The sequence below is a fragment of the Pseudopodoces humilis genome, chromosome 3 (genome assembly GCF_049639895.1).
Source record: "Pseudopodoces humilis isolate 2021_Gansu_Grassland_sample_001 chromosome 3, ASM4963989v1, whole genome shotgun sequence".
Taxonomy (NCBI): domain Eukaryota; kingdom Metazoa; phylum Chordata; class Aves; order Passeriformes; family Paridae; genus Pseudopodoces; species Pseudopodoces humilis.
In genome coordinates, this window is record NC_142202.1 from 23,854,108 (window position 1) to 23,874,442 (window position 20,335).

Sequence of the window (20,335 nt, forward strand, 5' to 3'; positions counted from 1 at the left end):
CTTCTCATACTTTAATTTTTCAATAAATTAAGTTACTGGGGCAGATACTATGAAAATGTAAAGATTATAAATTTGATGAATGGCTCTATATTTGTTTTCTTTCCTTCAGTCTTGATTTACACTGGAATTTTAATCTTTTTATCAGGCAGTGAATCTAAGAAAATAAGTTACAGTGAATGCCTTCCAAGGATATGCATTTAATCTGTAGTAAGATAGTTATTTTGCACAATCTGCTTGCAGGAGCCTGACTCAATCCCAGCTGTTGGATAATCCTGCCCCATTGTTTATTTTCTATGTTAGTGACAGTAAGTCCAGTATTGATTGGCTTTTTCAAACAGACTAGGCTCCATCCTGCTGTTTGTATGTGCACAGTTAAAGCATGTTTAAGTATTTTCTCATTTTTTCTGGTCTCTGCTTGCTTTCCCGTTTCTTGTATGTGTTCAGAAGAAAGGAAAGCTTGATGATATTCCCTTTCCCAGTGCGTGTGTGTCTGGCTCTGCTGAGTGCCTGGGAGAAGGAAAGGTTGGATCAGTGCTGGCTGTCCCTTTGCACACAGTCTCTCCTGGGCACTGCAAACCACTCTGATACTTCTTCCTCTGGAGTCCCAAGTGTGAGGCAGCCTGTCAAGCTGGTGCTGCTGTCACACATAGGAGGAGAGTGCCTTGCTCTGTGGCTAAGGAAAGCTCCATGGCACTGCTGCTCTTTGGAGTGTAACAAACAGTTCAGAGCAGCTGAGCCCTCTGGAGATGCTCCCATTCCACTGCTGCATAACTGGAATACACCCTCTTATTTAATGGTATATTTGGATCCCAATGGTATATTTGGATCCATTCCCCTTCTAAGTTGCCTCATTGATTCAGGCACCCTAAGCCTACCATTTTATGTTTTCTTTGCTTTGTTGAACCCTAATCTCTATAGATTTAAACTCACTTTTCAGAATGTCAAGGAATATTATAATCAAGATACTATAAACAGCTACAATTTTTTGCTCACTCACCCCTTTTTTTTTGTTTTAAAGGCCTTATTTTTTTCTTTATGCTTTCTTTTTCACCTTCCTTTCCATTGGTCCTTCATTTACCAATAAAGAATCATCAGACCTTATTTGAAATGACATTGTCTTCAAAATAAAATATTTGTACCTATGAGGGTGATGGCAGCACACATGTGATGTGGGTTTATGGCTCAACAAGCCTAGACAATGTATCGGCCAAATTGTCAGAACTCAAACCCAGATAAATATTGTAAACCTGCTGAGTTTCTTGGCTATTTGGATCCAGTTGTTTTGTACTTTCCACTTCCAAAAATGGGGGCTTGCTTCAGACTTGCAATCTCAACATGTCTGGCTTTTTTTTTGAGTTCTGCTTTAGGGTTTGGCTTGACTGTACCTATTACACATTCCTTGCCAGCCTGTAATTAGACCAACCTCTTAAATGCTGAGTAGCTTTCTTCTGTTTACTGCTCATATGGATTAAATGTGCAAGACTTCAATAGAAGAATATAAATTAGGTGACTGTCTAGCTCTGGATTTTCTCCATCTTGATGCACTAACGAGAATCAATTGCAGTTGCCTATTATTTTTAAATAGGAGTTAATTTGAGAAAATCTGATTCACTAGCTCTTTTCATTTTACTGATTTGATTTCAGCCTTCTGCCCATCTGGGCCAACCTACATGTACTCTTCAAAATCCAGTAGCTAAACTCACCGGTGCACATAACCAAAGTCAAAGACACTCAGCCAAAGTAACACAGCAAAACACTGTCTGCAGCAGTGTACTCCAACCCTCTGTTTTCTTGTTGCTAAAATCCTCAGTGAGAGAAGGGGCTTTACTTTGCAATTAATTATCTGTTGTTCCTGGAAAAGAATAAGAGTGATTATAGAAAAAAACCCTCCTCCTTATCCATTCAGTTCTCTGTGTGTTCAGATGTGGTGATAGTATCTCAGACTGTGGAGTTGCATAGTCAGAGAAATGGTTTCATGTGCAGACGAGTTTATTCTGCCTGGGATGTTCTGGTGGAACCCCACGCCCACCACAGGAACTGTAGAATTAATCTCTGTGAAGTCATGCGGCACTTCTAGAAATGGCCTTCTGGTCAAACTGCTGCATCTGTGCAAATCCCCTTGACAGCAATAAGGAATCCTGAAGAAGGATTGTAGGCTAAGCTGTAAGCTCTTTAGGTTAGGGCTAATATCCTTCTGTAATTATTTAAAAGTCCTTTATAGATTTATAGCCTCATGGCAATGTCTGGGGTGAAAAAAAAAGGCCATTCAGGAGCTGGTAGTGTATACAGGGTCTGTATTTAGGTGACAGATGTCACTGGTTTCTACAGAGGGTGTGTGTTGTTATCTGATGTGAGGAAGAAAAAGATGTATTCTTTTGCTCTGAGTGAAGGGTTGGGTGAGGGTTTCTAGTTCCTAATGGTTTCCCTACATTTAAATCCATGGTGATTTCTGTTCACAACTTGTTAAATGCTTTTCGTTTCATGGCAAAAAAAGATGGGATAATACACTGTAAATACAGGGTGGTTGTATGTGATGAAATATTGCTTTTTTTCATTATACACACACAGGGAAGTTGAAATGTTATTTGTAGAGGATAAAGGTGAACTTTGCTCACGATTTTATGAACTTCTTTATTGCACAGTCCTCTTTGTGCAAACAGCACTTGACACTCTCTTACCTTTTGTTATTTCCAGCAGATTGGAGTCATTTGTTTTTTAATGTTGATCTGTGGCAGTGCAGCAGGTGTTGGATAAAAAGAATAAAGATCACTTTTGGGTTTTCTGATCAAATATTTAGGGGGATTTGTGAAGTACTGTAAAATTCAATTAGTTTTGCTTCTTATATCCTTTCCTCCTAGACCACTGATTTGCAATTCTGGAATAATTTGTCATGATTTTTCCAAAAGTGGAGCTGTTATGTGGTCTGGGCTGAGGATTTTAGCCCAGTTGGTGTTGCTGGGGTTGGTGTTTTGCAAACTGCCATGCTGGCTGAAGATGTCACCCTGAAACTTGCTTGCTTGCTGAAGCTTGTTGAAAAGTTTCTGACCTCCCTCAACAGAGAGAATAGATGGACTGCTGATTGCTTCAGAGTTAGAGTGAAAATTAGGCTTAACTCTGTAGTTCTGAAATGAGAGAATGAGGATTCAAGTAAATCCTCTAACAATTAGAGAGGGGAGTAGGGAAGAACTTCTGATGGCCATGGAAGAAAAATAGCTTGGGTCAGAAGCATCTGCAGCTGCACAGCCAGATCTGCAAGTGGCCATCTGTCTCCAACCCAAGTCAGCCTCTGGGTTTGCCCAAGCAATTGTCAGCCCTGCAGAAATAAATAACATTCCATGAAGAGCTATTAAGGTATTGAAAAAGTAGAAATATCTCCAATTAATCAATGCAATGTTATCAGCCAGATGCAAGCATCTGTATATTTCTGACTAATTCATTGTCTGCATGCCTGTGGCGAGTTCAGCATTACTGTCAGTGTCTGTTCCTCACCAGATTTGTGTCCTCACCCGTGTCTGTGACCACTTTTGTTCCATCACTGCCAGTTCAGGAGGGTCTGTCAGGACTGGATACCTATTGTCAGTGTCAGACTCTGAATTGCTGAGTCCTTTCTGCACTACTTGAAAAGAGCCTGATTTCCTCAAAACTCAGGCTGTAGTTAGGATAAAGGTCAGTGACTCAGTACACTTGGTATACTTGGTACAATTTGCTTGAAATGTCAAGAAATATGATAACTTTTCCATAAACTAATAGGTTAATCCAATATGATCACTGAGAAAGAAATAATTCTGTTTTCAAATGTTTCAACAAACTCAGTATTGTCATGAACACACATACTGAATTTCTGATGTCTGGTGAAATGTGTTGCCTTGCTGTTTGGAGCTGTGTATGCATATTCAGGTAATTCATTCCACTCTCACTAATGCAGGATGCTATAAATGACAGCAAAAATTTCATAAATATGTAACTAAAAATCAGGAGTGATTGTGAACAAAGTCAGTGAAAAGACAGTTTTAGTAAAATGATCAGCAGTCAGGGAGAGGCTCAGGTGAGTAGTCAATTTTCCCTGATTTCTGGATAAAAGTATGTTAATGTATTTTGCTAATCTCATGAAAAGTCTATTGAAGCTGTCATTCATTTTTTAACTTGAGCACCATCTAGTGTGCATGATAAAAATAATTTTAAAAGTAAATTTAAGGCCAGATCATTATGGCATTTAGGAGTGGAAGTGCTGGCATATTTTCAATGTTGAAAGGAAAAAAAGCACAGAGCTTACATCCTGCTAGCTTTCAGTAAATCGAGCTTCAAGTGACATTCTTGGGAGCCCACTCCCCCTTTTAATTTGTGCTTCACTTAATCACTTGCTTGCACTTAAAATAAATGCAAGAAATGAAATGCACAAAAATAAATTTATTTATTGGCAAGCAGGTTAAAAATAAAAAAAAAAAAACAGACAACAACTGGGTTTTTTCTAAATACAAACACATATTTGTATAGTCATGTAAATATAAATGCAGAGTCCTGCTCGCTGCTGAAAGCTGATACTGTCTGCTCCACCAAACCCCTTGCTTTCAGCTAAATAGATCTTGGCAGATATTCTCTAGATCTTCCAGACTTTGAATACAGTCAGAGATGAGTCTTTCCTGCGTGCCTGGATCAGAGTGAGCGCATTTATGAAAAGTTCAGTGTGCTTTAATTTTTCATGCTAGCATTGCTTTGTGCAGCCTGTGCCCATGGTGCCTTTGCTAAGGAAGTTCTTACTGCTCTTTGCAATACATTTGGTTTGCACCTATGACAGTAACTTCTTTTTCTGATCACCTCACATCCCTCCATATAACAAGATTAAGAGCTGCTGCTGGAGGAGCATTACTCATCCCTCAGTCGTTACTCCATCACCAGTCCCAGCTCTGCCCCTTACTACAGGAGTTCCTGTGATGAGGGAAAGATCTCTGGCTCCTGTGAGTGCTTCTGGCTTCTGAGTAATTTTCAGATCAGAGGAGATCAAAACTTACCATTAGTTTTTTCTTTAAAAAGCTTATGATTTGTGCATCAAGTGAGAGAATCTTTTGGGAAGTGGGAGGCAAAGGAAGAGGGCATTAACAAGACTTTTTTAAAATTGCAGCTTGAGCATCTACTGATGTTTTGCTGCCATTATTTTGTGAAAAAAAAAGGCTGCTTAGGCATGCAAACCAGTATTGTTTTAAGCCAGAAATGAAAGCCAAAGCTGGTAGAACTATACCTGGAGAATCAAGTTTTCTTGTAAGACTAAGATAAAGAATAAAACTCATTTGCAGCATTTCTCTTTCTCAGTTCAAACAAGTCTCTGGGAATGGACATCCCTGGCTAACTGTGCTCTGGCAAACTTAAGAGCTCCTATAATGTTTCTAAGAGACCTGTCTCTAAACTGAAATAATTCAGATCAATACCTGCAATTTTTAAACCTTGATAGTTGTATCTGGATGAAACTTTTGAATTTGACCTATCATTTGCTGACTTGCTACCCAGACATATGGTCTCTATATGGCACAAACTGCAAATTTTCCCCAAAGACACACATCAAATGAATTATCAGAATACATTGTTCATATAGTAACTGATAACAGCTGAATTATGGTGAGTCACCCCACTGCACACTGGGGTTGAAAACTGCTCATCACCTTGTGTGTGAGAGAGTTGTGAGCCCTATGATCTGGAGAACGCATTAGTAAACTCTGGTTTTAAGGGGATCTTCTGGTATGATTACCTTCTCCTCCCAGAACAATTTTTCTTTGAATTATGCTAAGACTCTGCAGTGTTAGGCAACCTCTTTAGGCAGAGGGAGTTTTCCTTTTCTAGCCATTTGTTGCACTCCAGGAGTGAAATGCCAAATGGAAAATAGACTGAGCTAGAAGGAAAGGAGTGCCTCAGTGTATGTTCAAGTGATATGGCATAAAATTGATAATGCCAAACATTCATGAAAATAATGATAAAAAAATTTTGAAGTTAGATCCCCTACTGTTGTTAGTGTTATGTTTACTGTTGGGTAGTTTTATCACATTTATTTTTGCTGAGATTGTAATATCAACATTGTTGAATGATTCATAATAAACTAATTCAGTTTTTCTTTGGAAAGGGAAATCTTGCCACAAACCAGATGTTGTGTCTAATCTGAGTTTTTAAATTGATTACAAAAGCACACACAAATGTGTACTTTGTCAGGCTCTTGAAAAGGGACAGGAACTGCTTATTTTCCCTTAAGTGAACTGTGTTGAAGAGAGCAGCAGTAAAGTGATTTATAAGGAGTGTGAAATTGTAAGTCTTCAATCTTCCTCTCCCCTCCTGCCCCCCAAAAAATCAAAAGACTTGTAGTCTCTATTACTAAGGAATGATTCCCATTCCAATCTTACCAAAGTTCAGGTGGAGTTGTTGCTCTCTGGTATGAAATATAGAAAATACCACCAAGCTAAGAATTAAGCATGTGATTCTAGCACTGCTGGAATTGGTTTGCTCACATGAAACACAAAGCACAGAGAATTTGGTGGTGCTGCCTTTGAGCTTCAGTGGTTCTCTGCTTCAGTGGTTCTCCATTTCTTTGTGTAATTTCTGGGAAGTTTAGTTTAGGTGTTTTAATGCTCCTTGCACAGACAGCTATCAAAGCTTTTAGCATGGAAAAGAAAAGCTTCCCATTAGTGCTTTACTGTCCACATAGGGCTTCAGTATCTCACAGAGGATTTGGCTTTATCATTTAAACGTGGTTCAAGAGGTTTGCCATTCTGACTTCTCGTCAAAATTTTAATTTTGGATAAGACTGTTAAAAGGAGTATTTGCAAGCAGAGATGCCTGTTCTTTTTTTTTTTTTTTTTTCCCAACAACATGGTTTTAAAAGCACTTTGATTTGGCTTAAGTGCTTTCTTCTTCAACAGTAGTTTTGTAATACTTGAAGGCTGATAAGTTTACTACAAACATGCTTTGAGCCCCATTCCCTCCAGGATTTTCTTTAAAAAATGGAATCTTATGGATGGGTGAATCAGCTTGGGCAGACATACCACATGGGATGAGAAAGAGGCATTTGAGGAGCCAGCATGAATTGCAGTCTGAGGCCAGGTAGAGTTAACAACACAGAGCTCACAGTCTAAAAGGGGCTGTGCTTGTTACAGTCTCAATGTCAAAGAATTAACTGCTCACATTTTAAGATGCAAAGGAAGAGGAGAGCTGCTGGTCTAATGCCAGTGAAGTCTGAACACCAGCACACCAAGTTCCTACCAGAACAACTGAAATGGCTTTGAAAGAGGTATCCTGAGAGGTACAGTATAATTCTCTCAAAATGTTGCCATTTTTCTGTCATGTCATTCTGTGGAAAAAGTAACAACTGGTCCTATTTCCTGACCCAGTCATCTGTCTATGTGCTAGTGGAACGCCACTTGTGAAGGGAATGAGTAGGATGAGCTCGCTGAATTCCCGTCTTACCAGATGTTCATTATTTGTTGACATCTCCTAAAAGAAGATGGAATGTCTGACTGAACAAGTGTATTATCTGCATTTTTGGGTGGTGTTTTGTTTTATTTGTTATTTTCTTTGCAAATCCAGGGATCTCAAATCTTCAACTGTTTATTTTTGATCATAAGTGAATACTTCTTTGTCTGAGTCTGAAGGCCACACACCTACATATCCCCATTTCCTCACCCTATAACTAACTCCCAGGAATACTTAAAATCTTCTTGATCTTACAAAAATGAAGCAGCCAGTTTTAGGAGAATTGCTTAGTTTAAAAGATAGGGTCTATAAAATGACTCTGAACAGGGAAATTAGGACGGAATGAGAAGTAGACTAATATTTGGTTGTGGTTATATTGAAGAGCATCCTTTAGAGAAAATTCTAACTGCTATTTTTTTCATAGAGGTCTATTGCATATTGTGCTTTCAGGAGCAACTGGACTAGATTTTGTTATATCCCTCTTTGTGTCTGGACATTAATGTGACCTATAAATTTTTTAGTCTGTATGTGTTGGTCCTGTGGGTAATGACCTTATGTATCAGTAAGATAACAGAAAATAGAAATAGCAATAGCCAAATATCTTAAAATATATAAGTTACTCATTTTTCTGTTTAGAGGCTTTGCCATCAGCTATTTGGTAACTCAGTGGAATTGTGCTTTATGGCAACTTCTCTGCCAGCAAGCTTATCAGGATATTTCAGACTAGTGCAGCCTTATCTAGAGATCTTCAGCGCACACTTTAAGATTCTTCTTCTGTAGCAGGCACAACTGTAGCCTGGGATGGCCTAAATAGTTTGTTTCAGAGAGCATACTTACTGTCTGAATCCTTCTACTGAACCACCACAATTCAAAACCCAGCATATCAAAGTAATTTGACTGTAGTGCCCATTTTCCTAAATATTTTGGACTAAAAGCAGTGATTCAGTATGTGCTGCATCAACAGTTGAGTTATTCCTGCAGCAGAAGCCACCGTGATGCAGTGATTGTTTTGATTGAACTTTTTATTACTTCAATTGGCAGCAGGGGAAGCAGAAATCATCCTTTTCCTCATGTGATTTTTTTATCTATTAATTCAATGGAACCCTTAAAATAGCATGCCACAGGCATTAAGGGTGATTTCTGGTCTGGGTGTGAACAACAGAAGAGAGTTGCTGGAGATAGACACCTGGCAGACAAAGACGTGCAAGAACACTCCCAGTCAGCTGCTTTGGTCTGTTTGTACTTGAAGGGCCAATTAATTAATGTATAGAAGTCTCCCCCAAACTGTCTCCAGCCTACATGGCTCATAACCCTTGATCAAGGCAAAACTCCCAGAGATTACAGTGGGGAAACAGGAACATGTGTTGCCTCGTATCCATAAGGCACTTGCCAATGACAAGTAGATTGAAAGGACTCGCCTGTGTGATTCTTGGGGATGGTGCTGTGCAGGGCCGGCAGCTGAATTTGATGATCCTGATGGAGCCCTTCCAACTCAATATATTCTCTGATTTTGAGACTCACTCTATTACATGGGAATGGGGCTTCTCTAGAATCCATACTAATGTATACGTACTCATGATATTTTACTAAGAATACTTCTCCTTTAAAGAATGCTTATACAAACAAAATACTAATTAAAAAAAGGGCAAGACTAAATGGCTACCATATTTCAGTAGATAATGCCCCAGTCCAGTTTTAAATGAGCCAAGTCTTAGGTCCTTTGTCACAGACTAGGTACAATCAATCTGGGTTTTGCTGCTTAAAAGAACTCCTGTCTCTGTAGATTTGTCACCACTGAGCTCTGACTCCATTTTACACCATCAGACTTGTCTATCACATCAGATCCACAGTTGACTCTCAGCAGCTGTTAGTCAATACATCTTTTTTTTAATTTCAGTGTTGTTTCCTAGTCATCAGCTGGTGATCTGACCAAGGATTCATTAACTGACTTTCCCATCTGGGTTGTGATCTGTGTTTCTACTTACTAATAGTGATGGCAATTTTTCTTCTGAATTTAACTTTTGCTCTTGGTTTATTTGCTTTATTAGAGCTGTATTTTAGTGCACTCTTATTCTAGCAAGTTACCTTGAAGTAGCTTATTTAATTAAAAAAAGTACATTTTTAAATAATGAAAAAAGAAAAAAAAAAGGTGGAAGCTCCATTATAAACTGTCCTGCCTTCAGAATTATTGCCTGTAAGTCAGTGATACATTTCTGGGTTTTGAGTTTTTTCATCCGTCATTTCCAGACCATAGCAGACATGAGGTTGTTTAATTTTGTGTCTTAGGTTCCTTTTAAAATCTGGACCGTGTTTACTCATATTTCCAAAAAGCAAACAATTGTAAGGTATTCTAGCTCTCTAGTTTTTCAGTTCCTGTAGGAAAATAAAAAAATTAAACCAGGTGTTTACTCATTGTGACCTCATATGTCTCCTAAAGTTTTTTAAAAATCCAGAGATTATAATTCAAGTGCTTTTCAATCATATTCTGATTTGTATTTTCTAGTATTTTGCATTTCAGGAGCAAAATATCTCAGTAACTATTATTTATCTCAGTAACTTTGAATATGCAGCTGCCATTGTGTGTTCTCTTTGTCAGAGAACACACATTCTCTTTGTAAGAAAACACACGTTTGTACATTGTAAGAATGTTCTCTTTGTGCTTTTACCTTACAGCAGTTGCTCACAACATCCTCCTTACGAAGAGACAGCTCCTCCGAAGAGGCTTACCTAATCCTTCACCTCATCCAGAATTTAGAGTGTCTTGAACTGCTGTCTTCTGCTCAGAGCTTTCAGAGGTGTGATGCCAGCTGGAAAGGGCTTTGTCTTCCCTTCACAAGGGCTTATTCAAGACATGCTCTCAGCAGTCACCATAAGAACTGGCACTTGTTACTGAAAATAACTTCTGCAGCTGCAGGTAGTGATCTCTGCTCCCTCTGGATTGTAGGTGCTCCTGCAGCCACTGAGGAACATTCTGGTACAGGTTAAGAGAGGTTTTTGAGAAATAGGGCTAAAACATCTTCCCCAAAGTTTTCATCATAAATAGTTGAGATGTTGTGCATAGTTAAAATCAGGATCTCTTTGTATTCCTTTTATGGTTTTGTCTTTAGGACAAACTCCTCAAAAGCATAACAGGGAAGTCTCAGTTGCCAAGAGTAAACACTAAATGTCTGAAGAAGGCATGTGGCCCTTGGCAGTATTTGTATGATATGCAGTGTGATGTAAAGTGTCATGGGCTGACACTTTAAAGTGTCCTGCTTATGGAAGAGGAAATAAAGGAACTCTGTTTTAGATGTGAGGAGAGCTCTGTTTTTAGGAAAGGGACTGAACCTTCAGCTCCTTGGAAGTAATTATTTTTAGTAATCCATTTTAATTTAAAATTAAGTGAGTTTGTTTGCTGTTGTGAAAGTCATGCTTCTTGAAATGATCTGTCTTCTTGGGTGAGCAGAAAGAAATCAGGCATTCACCATGCCAGTCATCTTGAAGAATGCACAGGCACGCTGTTAAGAATGTCATCACAGCATAAACTGACTGCTTGGCACAAACACACTCAGGGACCAGGAAATAGCTGGATGTGAGCTTGTGTAACGCGATCTCATGATAGTTTCTGAGTCATTTGCGATGGCTGGAGTAAAACCTCCTTCTCAGCAGGGTCTTGCTAAGTTTCAAAGTTAGAATTTTGATGAGGTTCAAATATGAACAATATTTTCATCTCTGATAGGCTGGTGACCTTCCTGGATAAAGTGAGGAATAAACAGTAATTGATTGGTTACAACTTGCACAACTTTTGGGCATTATGTCTGTACTCACAGGAAATGATTGTCAACAGCTTGTGAGGGCTTCTCTTTAGGTCTAAATGTGCTTATTAATGTCTTAATTTTTCTTTCTTTCTGACAGCCCAAGGACTAGTAGGAATGCCTATTGCAGTTGATTCTGGTTTATCTCTTTTTGATGCTTGGATATAGCAAAGGATTAATGATCTCCTAGAGCCAGGAAATTCTTCCAGGTACAGAGGTAGCACAGACTGGCAGTTGTTTTACCAAGAGAGTAGATGGAGGGTTCTGGTGTAATTCTAAGGGATAGCTTGGATGAACTGCTTCTTTCCTTAGAGGTGAAAATTCATCAGGATTTTCTGTACTAGGGAAGAGAGGGCATTGTCTCTACTGCGCTGAAGAGATTGTGTTTTATCTGTCCAGGTTGCATGACTAATTGAATATTTGAACAAGACAGAAATCCCAATTAGGACAAACAAACAAACTGCCAAAAAGTTTTAGTATCCCAATCAGTAAAATACCTATGATTGGTATTAGAGCTTTATGTTGGCATTTTTATTAGCATTTATCACAGTATCACAGGAAGATTGTGGTTGGGAGGGACTTCTGGAAGTCATCTTGACCAGTCCTCTCCTAAAGCAAGGCCGACATGAGCCAGTTGCTCTTGTCCAGATGGTTTTCAGTGTCTCCAAGGAGGGAGACTGTAATCCCTCTGGGCATTCTGTGCCCCTGTTTGGTCATCTCCACACTACAAAAGTTCTTCCTAAGGTTCACAGGAGCCTCCTGTGTTTTTTTATGCCCCTGGCCTCCTGTCTTTAACTGAATACCACTGAAAAAAGCCCGTCTCCATCTTCCTTGCATCTCCTCTTCATCTTCTTTAATCTTCTCTTCAGGTATTTATGTATGTACTGGTAAGATCTGCCCTGAGCATTCTCTTCTCTAGGCTAAAGAGTCCCAGCTCTGCTGTTTATTCTGCTTCACCCTTTAAGAGCCTTATTAACTTTTAGACAGTTCATAGCTGCTCAGTCATTAGCTGTGATCAAGAAGAATGAAAAATCTTTTTCCAGGTCTTGGCTTTGCTGTAATTGCAGGATTAGCTCTTACACAGTAATGGAATCCCCTTTTGGGTTCTGGTTTCTGCAGCACACCCTGCCTTGGTTACAGGGCAATATGCAAAAAAAGCCTACATCACAATGAGATCAAGTTTTAAATGCTGGCCATTGCCTTCCTTGCTGTGGGATGTGCCAGATTACTTTGTTCTTCTGTAACCTGCACTGGCTGGCTGTGCAAGCTCACTGGTGAATTTTACCCTGGACAAAGTCCTCTAAAGAGACCCACAGTTAAGGATTGTTGATAAGGTAAATGAGAATTAATAGAGGAGGTGGGGTATGGGACTAGTGCTTATGCCATTTCTGAGAAAATGGAAAGCAGACACTTGAAATTATTTCCATATGTCATAAGAAAAATTATTAGGGATTTTACCAAGACAGAATCTGATAATAGAGTATGCTGTTTTCTCCCTGCTCTTTTAAGAACAACATGATGGAGACTTGTGGAGAGAAAGCTTGATGGGATAATCACCAAAGATTGGGTTACAGAAGATCACAATTTAGTCTTGAGTGTGTGGGAAATTTAGATACATTTCTCATTTTTTACAGACATCTTCTTATATTTCAGGGCCGGTATGTTTGGAGTAGTGATGAATTTTGTGTGTCTAACCTCTGCTTCTGTTAGGTCAGAAGAGTGGGTTCCTCGTGGCTGGGCTACCTTTGCTGTTTTGGCCTTTCACAGGATCAGAGTCGACTGTGCCTTTGCATCAGAATATTCGGAATTCCAGTGCAATTGCACTGGTGTCATGTAAGGAAGAAAAGCATCTGCTTTCCACTTGCTTTCAGATGGGTTTTTAAATGCAGTAGTTAGGTTGGGTGTATTACAGGCTGTTCCATGCAGGTATAATAAGCCTGATTGATGGTTAAGTACTATTGCATACAGTGAATTAAAGTGCAGAAGTTCCATGGACTTCTTTCAGTATTTTCCAGGAATTAACTTTTAGATCACATGCATCCCAAACTAATCAAAAAAATCCCATAGTAAAAGCTATTGGACAGATTGATACCTAGTGCTTGTTTTGTTTTGTTTGTTTGTTTTTTGTTTTTGTTTTTTTGTGTGTTTTTCTTCCAGTGTATTCTTACTCTACTGTTGTTTAGAACTAGAGGATATAGATGAAATAAAAGTATAGAACAGTAATAAACTTAATCTATAATTCATTAAATGTAATGTTTTAAGGGACATTTTTCAATGACATCTCAGTAGCAAAAAAAGCCATTAGGGTAAGTATACAAAGTTGGATAATTATGCTCAAGACTGTGTGCTACATTTGTCACTGACATTTAATTTGCTGCAAGTGATTTGGATTGCTATTTTAAAATTAAATTTGGAGTTTATTAAATTTTTAGAAAATACTACAACAAAAGTCTGAGAAGAAACAAAGATGTTAATAGTCTATGTACAGCCCACATCAGAAAAAAAAAAAGAAAAAACTCTTTCCTTGTCAGCACCTGAGACAGAAATTAATTAGTTAGTAGGCACTCTGGAAATCACCTTCAGCAAGAAACTATCCTTAATTCAGATATTTAAGGACAGTGTAACTGCAAGGATGCAACACATGGTGATTGTCAAGGTGCTTGACATCTCCTTCTCCACTTTCTTCACCTTGCAAGGAAAACTTGGAAGGAAAGAGTAGGGAATAGGGTAAACTCTCCTACAGGTATTCAGCCATTTTCCCTGTTATGTGCAACCAACGCCAATTATTTCTTGATTTCTGAAGACTTCTGTATCACAAATATGAAAGAGTCATCTTCCAAAACCAAACCCAGTCATAGGGAGGGAAGAAAGGAGTTGTCTGAAACTTTGGAAAATGGCAAAAATCTTGTTTTAAAATTCAAACTAAAAAATGTTTTTTAAACTTGCATCAAACACTAAGATTCTGTTGGTAAAAATATAACTTTAGATATTTTTATGGCACAACTTTTTTTTCAGGAGATTACAAGCTTGATCTCAAGAAGTTCCATAGAAATATACATATTACAATTTGCAGAATCTCATAATCTCTTATTGCTAATTTGCCTCAAAACATAAAAGCAGACAAAAAAATCTAATGAGAGAAAAACATTAAATTAAATAATTCCATCAAATTTTCTGCATTTCTAAATTTTTTAATCCAGTGATCTTATCTGGTCATAAACATAGTCTGTGAAAATGCCACACATCTCAAAGTGGATGGAAGCACCTTTTATTTCATATCCTTAGATTCTTATACTTGAATATCTAATCTCCATATTTAGATATAAAAGGACTATAATTAAGTTGGTTGATTAAGACTGTAAGGTCCTTGAGGCAATTTTTTTTGCAAAAATTGCTTTTTAAAGCTTCCTTTAAAGACCCATGGTAGCATTAAATGCATAAAAGAACACAAATCCACACATATTCTTGCTGATTTTTTATTAAGTAACAATTATGTGAATATCTTTGTACTAGGGTAACAAACTCCTTGTTTCCTCTATTATTTGCTACAGTAAAATAGTTAAGCACTTTTAATGAACAGTTTAAATCCTTGAAAACCAATATTCACTAATTACTTTGAAGATGAAATAGTTGAAGCTAAGCTGATAATGTTTATTAATGTAAGTCCCAATAAATATTTCCATTTTAATCACTGGCAACATCAGTAAGGTAGGTGCCTGAATAACTGCTGTTACTCTGAGGCAAAGATTTTCTCTCTGCTGGAGATCTTTTCCCCCCACACCATGTGTTTGTATCTGCCCAAATCAATTATTTCATGCAGTGACAGTGAAGGCATGGGAATGGTTCTGCCACAGTTGCACTATTTCCCCCTTTGAAAATTAATGCTTTGTGTTTGCCATGTTCGTTGACAACGTGAGAGAGACCATTTTTAACTGGATAGCACAATAGTATCTCTTTGCTAAATAACAGGAGCCTTATTTATGGACAACTTTTGTTTAACAGAGTTAATTTGCCAGGCAAGGAATGGCTTGTCCTAGCAAAGTGTTGGCTTGCACACACAGGCTACTCTCCCAACATGGTTCATTACTTTTTGTAAGCTTCTATATATGTCTCCTACCATATTTCAAGTAAACAAAAATTTTAGGGACACAGACTAGGAAAAATAAAACTATTTTTTTAAAATATTCACTGCAATTGCAAACAAAACTTCAAATCCTTGAGCAGGATTTTTATTTTATTTTTTATTTTATTTTTTAATTTTTGCCTGAGGCACTTTTCAACCTGAATTAGTGTGTGATATCTCTTTAATTTTAAATTATTCAAAGTCTTATATATAAAAGGAGAATAAAGCTCCCTTCCACTTGAAGTTTACTCTATTGTGAGATATAGTTACAGCTGCTTTATTGGTGAAATGCTGTTGATTTTGAGAAGTATATGCTTCCCTGGCAGTGTTCAAGGCCAGGCTGGATGGAGCCTTGAGCAGCCTGGTCTAGTGAAAGGTGACCCACCCTGGGAAAGCAGGGCTTGAAACAGGTGATCTTTAAGGAGCCTTCCGAATCATTCAGTGTTTTTATGATCTGCAGACTGATTTATGCAAATCAGTTCCTGTATCCTGAAATAACCAACCATAGCTTCAGGTGTGCAATCTAAAGGTATTGATCATGGAAAAATTGAAAGCATCTGTTGCTGGAAGAAATACAGGGTTTGGTAAGAGCTGGGCCTTGCTGAACTCTTCATGTGCTGAGGAGTCTGGGTGCACTCAGAGCTGATAACCTGGGTCCAGGCTGCCACGTCCACTGGAACATGTTGAGTGTGCCAGTTCACCACAATAGAAAGGGAAGGCGACAGGGAATGTGGATTCTCAGCATTCTGTCCAGCCCTGGCTTCCAACTGGGAGCAGCTGTGAGAGCAGGGAGCCCTGAGCACCCTCCAGAGGAAGTGCTGTGGAGGAGGGTGCCTCAGGTGGGTCACTCAGGATGGCTGCTGTGGGTCCTGCAGCTGCTGATTCTCACACTGGCCAGGGAGAAGCAGGGGAACAGGCACTGCAGCAGCTCCCCCAGAGCTGGTGGGGGATGATTTCTGACTGTGCTGCAGGTAGACATGAATTACAGTGGGGTTTTCAATAGCTCAGGTAGCCCCTTCTGGCCTCCTGCTTCCTAGAGCTTTTAAAAAGATGATGCACTTTCCACCACTTGAAGAGTTTTGTCCTGGCTGTTCCTGCCCAAGGTACTTCTCATAGATCCCGTGGGCTGCTAATGGAAGTGGGCAGCACTTTATGCCTGCCCTGCGTCCTGTCCGACGGCAAATCACCCTCCAAAGTCCATTACAAAGCAGTCAAGGAGAGGCTGTTGCTTCAGCAGAGTGTTCTGTAATGCACAGAATTTCATTCCTTTGTCTGGAATGGAAAAAGTGCCTTTCCAGGACATAATGCCATGAGGGCTGAACTGCATTAGAGACCCACCCTGCACCCTATTAAATAGCTGACTACTCTTGTGTGAAGAACTGCTAATCAAACTCCTGTAATAAAAAAAAAAAAACTGTCAGAATGGACTTACACTTCTAAAAAGCCCTCCAGGGTCAGTAAAAATCATTAATTCTTTTTCAAAAAGCATTCAGCTCTCTGAAACATGAGGAAATGTGTGAATATTATTCTCAAGCCTCTCCACTCTCTCCATTTATCTCAAAAAGTTTGTTAAATTTTTAATATAATCTCAGGACTCTGGGAACTTGGGCATCAAAAATTCACTCTCTGTATGATATGATATGAGAATTGACACTGTGCAGGAATTTTCTTCCTGCATAGTAATTTCATAGTTTTGAATCAATTATGGAAAAACCAGTTACGAGAAATGATGTGGGGAAGTCACATAAAAGTAGCAAGAAAAAACATTTTTTTCTAGTTACTTTTCATCCCTAATCCTCTGCAAAATGCATTATTTTGGAACATGTTGTTTTCTATGGCTTACTTATGAAAAAGCTTTGAATCAATAAATTGGTAAACCCATTATAAGGATCGTTTTATAACTAGTAAGAACAATGTTGTTCAAACACATTTCAAATGCAATGAACATTCAGAAGAAACAATAATAATTATGGCAGATGGCAAGCAGAGACATAACTTGCTTTGAATGCAAAACTGTAGTTCAGACAGATATTTTGTTTTTTTTCAACTAACAGGTTTTCTGCCAGGGTTTCTTGCTAACCAGATGTATGCAGTTAATCCCACAGAAATCAATGGAATTGCATGCAGAAGTGTGCGACTAAAAGATCTTTCTCACGAAGGTATCTTCCATTGAATAAAGTTACCTGCTTTATCTTGGTTTGATATTTCAAAGGCTTCTAAGCAATATTGCCTCAGAGGTCACTGTTTGTGTCACTGGCTCTGCCTGCTGCACAGTGTCAGAGGAAGCTGTACCCCAGCTTTTCTCTGCCATTGTGCTTTTGGGGCAATATGCTGCCATGAAGTCCAGCCTTGACAAGAGAAACAGAAATAGTTGAGGACCTTAAAGGCAAAGTTAAATATGTAAATAATTTCCCTAACCAGTGTAGCTATTTGTATTTACTTCTATTTGCTCCAAATAGTCTGAGTGTGGGTTTTTTTTTGTAATATTGCTATTTTGTAGAAAAAATATTGGGTTTTGACAAAAATTGTTTTCACAAGAATCTCACTTGGATTTATTATTTTCCTTCAAAAATAGAAATGGTTGAATAGGCCAGTATTTGGCTGATAATAAGACATTTAATTAAAAAGTTCTGCTACAGCGTATGATTGTCTTTTCTTAGATGATAAGAGTGAGATTTCAAGCTCTTGATGTGTTCTGACCAGAGAATTCCATTATATACCTGGCTTCTCCGTGATGCAAAAGATTACGTTGCAACAGTGACACAATGTGCAACCTAAAAGATAAATCTGCAAGGGGGATTAGTAATAAGAAATATTAGAAGGATACATTCTCTTGGTCTCCCATTTGGCAGTGTTTCTGAAGTGAAATATTTTGTTCTGAAGTAATTTTTCATTTTAAAAAAAATTATATAGTTTTTCTGGCAAAAGTCCTTTCTTTTCTACCAGCTTCTTTAGTCAGATACTTAGCATTCATTATTAAGTGAAACTGTGTGGCAGGTTACATTATGAATGTGCATTACTGGTTTTTACTTGACAAATGAAGCTTTAAAAGTGCCTTGCATTTGAAACAAAAAAAATTGTATCATGTGTCTAAGCCATGAACCCAAAATTAATTTCTGTTCATTTTTGTTCATATTCTTTTGAACAAAATGTCAAACATATGGATGCTTTAAAACTGAAACAAGAAAGGGTGGTAAAACATTAAATCATATTTCTAATTAGAAGCCAGTTGAATATCTTTGGTCTCACACTGTTGCATTGGCAACTCTTGGCAAATATTTATTTTTCGAATGGCAACTAGCTTATGGTTGTTCCACTTCCAATGGATGTGGAAATTGCATTTAATGCTGATATAAAGGATATGAATTGGAGTTGTGAACATGAACTTCAGGTTCAGATGAGTATGCTGGACATTTTCCTTGGTCCTTTCTTCCATAGGTGAAGGAAACCTGGTAATGAGAGATGGAAAGGTGTTGTTGTTTATCTCACCAAGCTGAATGCCCCATGGAAAATGTTTGGGGTTTGCTGAATAAGGTGTGTGAATTAGATCCCGTAGAAGCTGCACAGCTGCAATAAGCATAAACAGTGAATGCTTAGTGAAATGATATGACAAGTACTTAGCAGGGAATCTCTGGTCTGATTTATGTTCCTAGGAGTAATTATTTTCATATCTCAAAAAAGCAGCAAGTTAGTAGTTAATAGAGAATCTGCACATAGATCATTTGTTAAGTGCTTCAATCAATGTAACATCACTGCTATTGATGAGGAGGGCTGGCAGTCAGATGAAAGGCAGTCTGTTGAAATTATTAGGTACTGTTTTCTTATCCCAGCAGGATTTCCAGCTCTGACTTGATGATCTCTTTAGGACGTGCTTGGTTTTATCCTGGCTAGTCCTTCGGGAGAACAATACTTTTACTGTCATGACAGCTGTAGATAATCACAAATGTGTGAGCTATATGCTGTAAGCAACTCATGTGGCTCGTGCTCCCCTGTAAAGGACATGTTACAAGAACACATGGAAGGAGAAAGCTGGAAATAAATATGTGCCAGTGGAAAAGGAAAAACTCCAAAACCCAAAACCAAACAATAAGGACTGTCTGTAGAATAGTGATAGCATGATTTAGCAACATATGGAACAGCCATAATTTCCAGATTAAAGAGGAAAAGTTATTTGTTGGGTGTCAGGGTGATGAATAGATTGTTTTTGCATTACATCAACACAGCTTTTATTTTCAGTATGCTGCAGCATTGAATCAACATGTTACGGTTGCTGAATGCAACCTCAAAGATAAAAGGGTTTGTTAGACCAGTAGCAAGAACAGTAATTCATTATCAGTGACACCTTCAATTATTAAAATGACTAGGTGCCCTGAAAACATATTTTCCAAAAGCTTGCTTCTACCCTGTACTTTGGAGGAATGTTGAAAACTCTCCTGATGGCTGTTCCAGCTGTGGATTTGTCTGTCTTCTTGGTACATGTGAATTACATCAGGCCTACTTCAGGGTTTCATTTTTGAAAGAATATAAGCAGGAAAGTCAGCAGCAAACAGATTGTGTAGAAGGAAGATCATGCCAGAGGATCATAGCAAAACTGTTTGGAAAGAACCTTATAAAATGGAAAGGACGTCTGGAGGGCATCTGGTCAAATCCCCACTCGAGGCAGGGACAAATTAGAAGATTTTCTTGGGACATCTGGTGGGGTTCACACAGGAACTTGTTTTAGGAACAGGTGGATCATCTGCTTTTTGGTTGTTTGCACAGGCATTCTGAGTCTGGATGTTTAAGGTGTATCTGAACAAGATGAGTTGTGTCTGGAGCATGTTGCAGGAGCATCTTTGTTCAGATTTTCTGGTTTGCCTCTAGGAATGATTCAGCCATGCAGAAGAGGGACTGTTAAAAGGAAGATCAAGAGGAAAAAGGGGCAAAGCTGGTTGTCACTGTGCCTTCACGACCATGCTTTATTTCACAA